Raw genomic sequence first — 10,044 nt, 5'->3', positions numbered from 1 at the left:
TTTTAAATGGAATTCCTTGATGTAAAGTGTTAATTTTTGGAGTATACTTTTGGAGTATAATATTTTTCTTAGCAATCAATCATTGCTATATTATCTTTCCTTTTCCTTTAACAGACTCAATGTTAAAATTCAACATAATTTATTGAGAGCCTGCTACTCATCTTGCCTAGAGTAGGGAAAATGTCACATAGTTCAGTTCTAGAAGCTCTTCTATAAAGTGGAAATCCCTCTGTGATGACCTGGAGGGGTGGGATGAAATGGGATGAAAGGCAGGCTCAACAGGGAGAGGATAAGTGTATACTTACAGCTGATTCACTTTGTTGTATGGCAGAAACCAACACAACATTGTAAAGCAATTATCCTCCAATTAAAAATAACTTAGGGACTTCCCTGGTGGTCCAGTGGTTAGACATGCAGCTTCCAATGCACAGGACACACTTCCATCCCTGGTCAGGGAACTAGGATCCTACACATCATGGGGCAACTGAACCCAAGAGCTGCAGCTAGAGAAAGCCCTAGTGCTTTTTCTGCAACAAAGTCCCAGCACAGCCAAAAACTTTAAATTAATTAAAATAAATAAAAACATATTGTAGAAACGGAAAAAGATATTTCTCCTAAGAAAAGTAAAGTGGAAATCTATAAAGGAATCTCCATGCTCAAACAGGGGGTTACAATTTTATAACTTAAGTAATATCAAAGAACTTAACATTTTAAAAAGTAAAGAAAAATATGTTATGAACATCCAACAATTATAAACATGTTAAACTAGTAAAATTGAACTCTAAATTATGGAATTATAGATTTGATTGTTGGAAGGGACTTTATCAGTTTATCTAATTTAATCCCCTTGTTTTGCAAATGAAAAAACTGAGGTACAGACAAGTTAAACAATTCTTTCCAAAGTGAAAGTCACTCAGGTGTGTCCGACTCTTTGCCACCCCATGGACTATAGAGCCCATGGAATTCTCCAGGCCAGAATACTGGAGTGGGTAGCCCTTCTCTTCTCCAGGGAATCTTCCCAACCCAGGGATCGAACCCAGGTCTCCCACGTTGCAGGTGGATTCTTTACCACCAGCTGAGCCAGCAGGGAAGCCCTTCTTCCCAAAGCTATACAAATTAAATAGTAGCAAAGATGAAGCTAGAAACTAAGACTTCTAGTTTAGTGCCACGTACTGACTACCTGATATGAGTGAGTGTGAAGTCATTCAGTCGTGTCTGACTCTTTGTGACCCCATGGACTGTAGCCCACCAGGTACCTGATATGAGCAGTGTTTAATTTATATCCCCCAAAAAACTTTAACCTCAAAAAACAATAATAAATAATACATAAGTAAGTAGATGCTGATATATTAAAAAGATACCATGTAAGAATGCCATTCTCCCAAATATATACTATCATGTAAGAATCGAATCGCAAGTCTATGTCTGATGCAGCATACAGCATGCTTGGGGCTGGTGCATGGGGATGACCCAGAGAGATGTTATGGGGAGGGAGGTGGGAGGGGGGTTCATGTTTGGGAATGCATGTAAGAATTAAAGAATTTAAAATTAAAAAAAAAAAGATACCATGTAAAACATGGTTATTTACCTAATAACTATGTTAAACCAACTGTGTTAAAATAAAGTATATTAGACCACAATGTTTTAGGTTATGGCCATCTTAAAATTTAAAACTACTTTATAAATTTCTTGTCTTTCAGTAACCTTCTAGGAGCAAGAGGTAAGGAATTTTTTAACCAATCACTCATTTTCAAAATAATAGCCTTTGCAACACATTAGAATAGTCAATAATACTTATTGAACATTTTTTATTGTTGGGCCAGAGACTATTCTAGGCCATGGGGATGCAGTGGTTAAACAAGACAACGAAAATGTCTGTTCTTACAGAGTTTATATTCTGAGGAATGGGCATGCACAAGTCTGCACATATGCATACATGCGTGTGCAAGCGTGTGTGATGGGGGCAGACAAAAAACAAAAGCGAAGATATCATAGAGTGATAAGGGCTGTGAAGGAAAATGATGCTGTGATAGAAAATAGCTATAGGCTACTTTAGAGTGGGTGGGCAGTAAAGGTGTCCAGAGGAACTGAGTCCTAAAGGAAATAAAGGGCGAGTCAGGAAATATCCCAAGCCACAAAACCAGACACTATTGTAAGGGATTTAAATTGGAGATAAGGTTGGCACACTAAAGAAACCATAGAAGAAGGAAAATAATAAATATAAGAGCAGAGATAAAATAGAGGCCAGAAAAACAATGGAGAAAATAAACAAAGCCAAAAGCTGGATCTTCAAAAAGAACAAAATTGACAAATCGAGTTGGTGATGGACAGGGAGGCCTGGCGTGCTGCGATTAATGGGGTCGCAAAGAGTTGGACATGACTGAGCGACTGAACTGAACTGAACTGAACTGAAGCTAGGTTGACAAAGGAAAAAAAGAGACAGAGAATACATAACCAATATAAATAAAAATGGGATCATTATTACCAATTATATAGGAATAAAAAGATTATGAGAGTGCTATGAACAATTATATACCAACAAATTAGATGACTTAGCTGAAATGGATAAACTCCATTTATTTAGAAATACAAAACCTACCAAGGTTGAAACCTGAGAACTAACTAGTGATGAGATTGAATCAGTAATCAGAAATCTGACAAAGCAAGCCCTGGACCATGGCTTCACTACCAGACATTTAAAGATGAACTAACACCACTCCTTCTCAAACTCTTCCAAGAAAGTGAAGAGGATGGAACACTTTCTGACTCAATCTATGAGGTCAGAATTACCAAAGCCAAAGACCAGCAAGAAAGGAAACTACAGATCAATATCCTTTATGAGTATTGATGCAAAAATCCTCAATAAGATGCGAGCAAATAGAATTCAGCAGCATACGATAAAGATTAAACACGATGACCAAGTGGGATTTATTCCTAGAATGTAAGGATAGTTCAACATATGAAAATCAGTTAATAATTAATCAATGTACACCACATTGGGCTTCCCAAGTGGCGCTAGTGGTAAAGAACCCTCCTGCCAATGCAAGGGACATATAAGACGCGGGTTTCATTCTCGGATCAGGAAGATTCACCAGAGGAGGACATGGTAACTCACTCCAGTATTCTTGCCTGGAGAATCCAATGGACAGAAGAGCCTGACAGGCTGTGGTCTATAGGGTTGTAAAGAGTCAGACACGACTGAAGTAACGTATCACAGACACATGCCCAGACACCTCTCTAACAGAGTGAAGGAAACACACACACACACACACACACACACACACACAAAATTAATTTCCTTCAAGAACTTTTCCTTTGCATTCACAGCTTGGCTAAGTGGTCAGTGCAAGAGGCTTCACTTTTGGCCTGTCTTGGCTTTCTACATGCCTTCCATACTACACTTAATCATTTCTAGCTTTTACTTTATTTTTAACATTAATTTATTCATCTGCATCAGGTCTTAGTTGTGGCATGCAGGACCTTTCTTTGGGGTGCAGGCTTCTCTCTATTTCCCGCAGTCAGACTTAGTTGCCTCGAAGTATGTGGGCTCTTAGTTCTCAGACCAGGGATCAAACCTGTGTCTCCTGCATTGGAAGGCAGATTCTTAATCACTGGATCATTAGGGAAATCCCTTGATTTGTTTTTTAGTGTTTTATTTGTGTTTAAAGGTGATAAATATTTTATTATACACATATATTAGTCATTCATTTCTTCTAATTTAGTACAATTTTTTTTGCTATTACAGAAAATAATCTTGTATACATCCTGAACATGTCTCCTACACACTGGTGATGATTTCTTCAGAGTATATATCTAGAAGTGAAATTCCTGGGAAGCAGTGTGCGTGCATCTTTAATTATACTAAACATTGCCAGATGCTCTCTAAAATGATTATACAAAGTCATACTCCCACCAGCTGTACTTGAGAGTTTGTTTTCCTATGTGCTTGACATTCTTGGTATTGCCACAATTTTCTTCTCTGTTAATCTTGCAGGTTCACAGTGGAACCACCTTATTTTTTTCCCCCTTTTTTATTGACACATAGTTGATTTGCAACATTGTGCAAAACTCAGCAGAGTGACTCAGTTTTACACATATATACATTCTCTCTCTCTCTTTTTTTTTTTGTAACCAAAACTTCAATCCCAAGGATTCTCACAAAACATATTACAAATGACAGCACGGAAAAAGAATCTTGCACTGTAACTCAGTTCAGCTCTACAATGTACCCTTAAACTGGCAGGACATTCGGTATTTTGAGTAGTCTCAAATTTCCAAATAAAGAACATTACAAAGAGCTATGTATTCTTATACAGCAATCACAGAAGGAACTTACAACCTAAAGCAAAGGGAAACTAACTTCTTTGAAATTTCTTCGATTCTATACCAACTGGACAACCTTTTGTCCAGTGTGAAGACTAGCAGAATTTTTAAACCTCTAATCTAGTTTAAGGGTGCAGCTTTAATTTTTCCAGCTTTTGAGTTCACAGCAGCTTTTAAAAACCACTGAACTACAGCTGCATACCGTATCCCAGCTATGTTGAAAAACTCTTCCAATTTTTGCCAGTTTTTGTTTCCATACTGTTAAACATCGACTTCACCTGGGCAGGAGTTAGAGGTTTATTATCAGCCTATGCGAGACTAAAATTCAAAGCAAATTAAATTTTGTTTAAGGGAACATTTTAAAGTAACAATTTTTGATATTACATGCCTCATATGATCCATTTCAAACCATAGAGAATTACACTTTTGTGTGTCACTGTTCCAACAGACAAACAAATGTGAACGGCTAAAACATTTTAAAAATGCACCAAGTTTATGCAGTCTCAAACAAAACTTGAATTTTCTGTACTTACTCCTGTCAAATGAAGTTATTTCCTGTACACCACTCCTCTTGCAAACTGATCTTCTATTTCCTTTCATTTGGCCTAGATCTGCTGTGAGACCTAGAGAAAGATCAGGATGGCTTTGTGACTTCTCTCCCGGGACAGTGATCTCTCTCTTCTCCTGTCTCTGGAAAGGGACCTGCTCCGGCTGCGGGAGAAGCTTCTCCCGTCTTGGAGATCTGCGTGGAGGTGGAGGACTCCTCCATCTCAAAGGCGGCTACCCCAAGGAGGAGGTGCGCCACGATTTCGACTTCCCTTTTCACCATTGGATAGTTCCACCCTTCTCGACACCCCCTCAGTGTTCTCTCTGTCCAGCTCTGGGACAGCATCAGCTGCATCTGGGGGATCTTCAGATTCAACAAAAGCAAAGTCAGGACAGTTTCTAGCAACCCACACACTTCGGAGTGGTCCATAATAGCCAAAAGCTCGTTCCAGTTCAGTCTTGTTACCATTGTTTCCAAGATTATCTACATAAAATTTACAGTCCAATGGACAGGAATCGCGATGCATTTCGAGATCTTAGGTTAGAAATGCAGAGGTTCAAATCCACAGAACTTAAGCTTGGTCTTCCCGGTCCTCTCCCGCCAGCGTTCCCAGATGCGCCCGCACACCTGACGTCCACAAAATAGCCTACATTCTCTTTTTAAAACATTCTTTTCCATTATGGATTATCCCAGGAGACTGGATATAGCTCCCTGTGGTGTACCGAAGGACCTTGGTGTTTATCCCCAAATTCCCAGACCAACTCTCTCCCTTTTCTCCTCTCCCTTGACAAGCACAAGTCTGATCTCTCTGCCTGTGAGTCTGTTTCTGTTTTGTAGACAGGTTCATTTGTGCCATATTTTAGGTTCCACCTATAAGTGATATCATATGGTATTTGTCTTTCTCTTTCTGGCTTACTTCACTTCGTGTGATAATCTCTAGTTGAATCCATGTTGTTGCAAATGGCGTTATTTTCTTCCTTTCTTCCTTTCTTATTTTATGGCTGAGTAGTTGTAGATATGTACCTCATCTTCTTTATCCATTCATCTGTCATTGGACATTTTGGTTGTTTTCATGGTTTGGCTGCTATGAATAGTGCTGCTATCTTTTTGTATTATAGTTTTGTCTGGATAGTTTTGCGGGGTTCCCTGGTGGCTCAGAGGTTAAAGCGTCTGCCTGGAATGCAGGAGACCGGGGTGCGATCCCTGCGTCGGGAAGATCCCCTGGAGAAGGAAATGGCAACCCACTCCAGTACTCTTGCCTGGAGAATCCCATGGAGGGTGGAGCCTGGTAGGCTACAGCCCATGGGGTCGCAAAGAGTCGAACACGACTGAGTGACTTCACTTTAACTTTCTTTCACTTTTGTCTGGATATATGCCACAGTATCTTTGAAATACAATAAAGCAAAGTGCAATGAAACAACCTATGTCTGTACCAACAATAACCTCATTAACACTTTTGAGAATGTAGTGAGATTTTACTAATTCAGACAACAGTAACATCATAATTCATACACTGAAATTATATTTGCATTGATAGTACATATTTTTTGGCATTCTTTGGCATTGCCTTTCTTTGGGTAATGAGTTTGAGTAAACTCTGGGAGTTTGCGATGGACAGGGGTGCCTGGCATGCTGCAGTCCATGCCAGGTCACAACTGAGCAACTGAACTGAACTGAACATATTTTTTACAAAAGAACATACTTTAGAAACTAAACATATAAATCTGGCTCCAAAGAGCATTATAAAATATTTACCTTTACAACCACCTCTGTGTTCAGCATTCAGTCGTGTCCGACTCTTTGCAACCCCATGGACTGCAGCGCACCAGGCTTCCTTGTCCATCACCATCTCCTGGAGCCTGCTCAAACTCATGTCCTTTGAGTCAGTGATGCCGTCCAACCATTTTATCCTCTGTCGTCCCCTTCTCCTCCTCCCTTCAGTCTTTCCCAGCATCAGGGCCTTTTCTAATAAGTCAGCTCTTCACATCAGGTGGCTGAAGTATTGGACCTTCAGCTTCAGCATCAGTCCTTCCAATGAATATTCAGGATTGATTTCCTTTAGGATTGACTGGTTGGATCTCCTTGCAGTCCAAGGGACTCTCAAGAGTCTTCTCCAGCACCACAGTTCAAAAGCATCAATTCTTTGGCACTCAGCCTTCTTTATGGTCCAACTCACATCCATACATGACTACTGGAAAAACCATAGCTTTGACTAGATGGACCTTTGTCGGTAAAGTAATGTCTCTGCTTTTTAATATGCTGTCTAGGTTTGACATAGCTTTTCTTCCAAGGAGCAAGTGTCCTTTAATTTCATGACTGCAGTCACCATCTGCAGTGATTTTGGAGCCCAAGAAAATGAAGTCTGTCACTGTTTCCATTGTTTCCCATCTATTTGCCATGAAGTGATGAGACCAGATGCCATGATCTTCGTTTTTTGAATGTTGAGTTTTAAGCCACTTTTTCACTCTCCTTCATCAAGAGGCTCTTTAGTTCCTCTTCTTTCTGCCAAAAGAGTGGTGTCATCTGCATATCTGAGGTTATTGATATTTCTCCCAGCAATCTTGATTCTAACTTGTGCTTCATTCAGCTGGCATTTTGCATGATGTACTCTGCATATAAGTATAATAAGCAGGGTGACAATATACGGCCTTGATGTACTCCTTTTCCAATTTGGAACCAGTCCGTTTTTCCATATCCAGTTCTAACTGTTGCTTCTTGACCTGCATACAGGTTTCTGAGGAGATAGGTGAGGTGGTCTGGTATTCCCATCTCTCTAAGAATTTTCCAGTTTGTTGTGATCCATACAGTCAAAGCATGGTCAATTAAGCAGAAGTAGATGTTTTTTCTGGAATTCTCTTGCTTTTTCTCTGAGCCAACGTATGTTGGCAATTTGATCTCTGGTTCCTCTGCCTTTTCTAAATCCAGCTTGAACATCTGGAAATTCTCAGTTCACACACTATTGATGGCTAGCTTGGAGAATTTTGAGCATTATTTTGCCTGCATGTGAAATGAGTGCAATTGTGCAGTAACCACCTCCATACAGACAGTTATATGTTGGCAGTTACCTCTGAAGCTGGCCACAGTAAATATTCAATAATCGTTTGCTGAAAGAATAAACATTTTAAGTTGTAGTCACAGAGCAGCATAATCCATTAATGAAGCAGTGGATCTTCTGTAATCCCCTACTCAATCTTGTACTTTGGTTATAAAAGTACGTTGTGGAGAATTAGACTATAAATCAGATGTTTTCACTACATCTAAATGCCTCCAGCAGGTTTGAATTAATGATGCTTCTGTTGATAGAAATAAGGAAATTTTAAGACTGGGATAATAAGAATCTATTGGCTAGTTCACAAGTAATTCTTTTTTATTTTTCTTACCTTTGGACCTCTAATACCTATTCTTACCACACCCACCCCCACTTCTGACAATCACCAATTTGTTCTCTGTATCTATGAACTGTTATGTTTATTTTTTAGATTTCACATATAAGAGATCGTAGAATATCTGTCTCCGACTTATTTCACTTAGCATAATGCCCTAAAGGTCCATCCATGTTGTTGCAAATGGCAAGTATTTTTTTTTCATTTTTAAATTTGTTAAGCAATCTCAACATACTTGACACACGTATTTGTTTGTATATATACACCACATCTTCTTTACCCATTCAGTTAGATTGTTCACATATCTTGGTGGTGTAAAAAATGTTACAATGAACATGGAGTTGTGTATCTTTCTGAATTAGTATTTTCATTTTCTTCTGAAAATACCAAGAGGTGAAACTGCTGAACCATATGGTAGTTATATTTTTACTTTTTGAGAAAACTCCATACTGTTTTCAAAGTGACTGCACCAATTTGCATTCCCACCGACAGTTCAGAAGGGCTCCCTTTGCTCCACATCCTTGCCAACACTTGTTATTTCTTGTCTTTTGAAAACAGCCATTCTAGGAGATGTGAGGAGATACCCTACAGTGGTTTTGATTTGCACTTCCCTGATGATCAAGGCGGAGAAGGTGATGGCACCCCACTCCAGTGCTCTTGCCTGGAAAATCCCATGGGCGCAGGAGCCTGGTGGGCTGCAGTCCATGGGGTCGCTAAGAGTCAGACACGACTGAGCAACTTCACTTTCACTTTTCACTTTCCTGCATTGGAGAAGGAAATGGCAACCCACTCCAGTGTTCTTGCCTGGAGAATCCCAGGGACGGGGGAGCCTGGTGGGCTGCCGTCTATGGGGTTGCACAGAGTCGGACACGACTGAAGTGACTTAGCAGCAGCAGATGATTAAGGATGTTGAATATCTTTTCTTGTACCTGTTAGCCAACTGTATGTCTTCTTTGGCAAAGTCTCTTTTTAGATATTCTGTCCATTATTTAATCACATTGTTTGTTTTTTGGCTATTGAATTGTGTGAGCTCTTTACATTTCCCGGATATTAACTCCTTATCAGGTGATTTGCAAAGATTTCCTCTCAGTCCATAGGTTGCCTATTCATTTTGTTTATGGTTTCATTTACTGTGTAGAAGCTTTTCAGTATGATGTAGTTCTACTTATTTATTGTTGCTTTGTCACTTTTGCTTTGGGTGTCATTAAAAAAATTGTACCCAAGACCTATGTCAAGGAGCTTATCACTTATATTTTCTTCTAGAAATTTTATGGCTTCAGGACTTATGTTCAAATCCTCAATCCGTTTTGAGTTAATTTTTGTGTGTAGTTTAAGATAGTAATCCCGTTTCATTCTTTAGTATTTGCCTGTCCAACTTTCCCAACAACATTTGTTGTAGAGACTGCCCTTTCTTCATTATATATTCTTGGTCCTTTTATCAATGGCCCCTGTGTGTTGGTCTGTTTCTGCGACCTCTGTCTTGTCCCGTTGATCTATGTATGTGTTTTTTTCCCAGTACCCAGTTTTGATTTATAATGCTTTATATTGCAGTTTGAAATCAGGGAGCATGATGCTTTCAGCTTTTTTTTTTTAATTGAAGAATAATTGCTTTACAGAATTTTGTTGTTTTCTGTCAAATCTCAACATGAATCAGCCATAGGTATACCTATATCCTCTCTCTTTTGAACCTCCCTACCATCTTCCTCCCCATTCCACCCTTCTAGGTTGATACAGAGCCCCTGTTTGGGTTTCCTGAGCCACACAGCAAATTCCCGTTAGCTATCTATTTTA

The 10,044-nt window shown here is 39.4% G+C and overlaps 1 pseudogene; it reads right to left on the bottom strand.

Moving 5' to 3' along the window:
• Window positions 1-4,909: 4,909 nt before the first annotated feature.
• LOC138082426 (serine/arginine-rich splicing factor 3 pseudogene) lies at window positions 4,910-5,396 on the bottom strand (annotated as a pseudogene).
• Window positions 5,397-10,044: the final 4,648 nt, after the last annotated feature.

Source organism: Capricornis sumatraensis, chromosome 7, assembly GCF_032405125.1.
Source record: "Capricornis sumatraensis isolate serow.1 chromosome 7, serow.2, whole genome shotgun sequence".
Lineage (NCBI taxonomy): Eukaryota > Metazoa > Chordata > Mammalia > Artiodactyla > Bovidae > Capricornis > Capricornis sumatraensis.
This window is presented reverse-complemented; position numbering and strand designations above follow the sequence as displayed.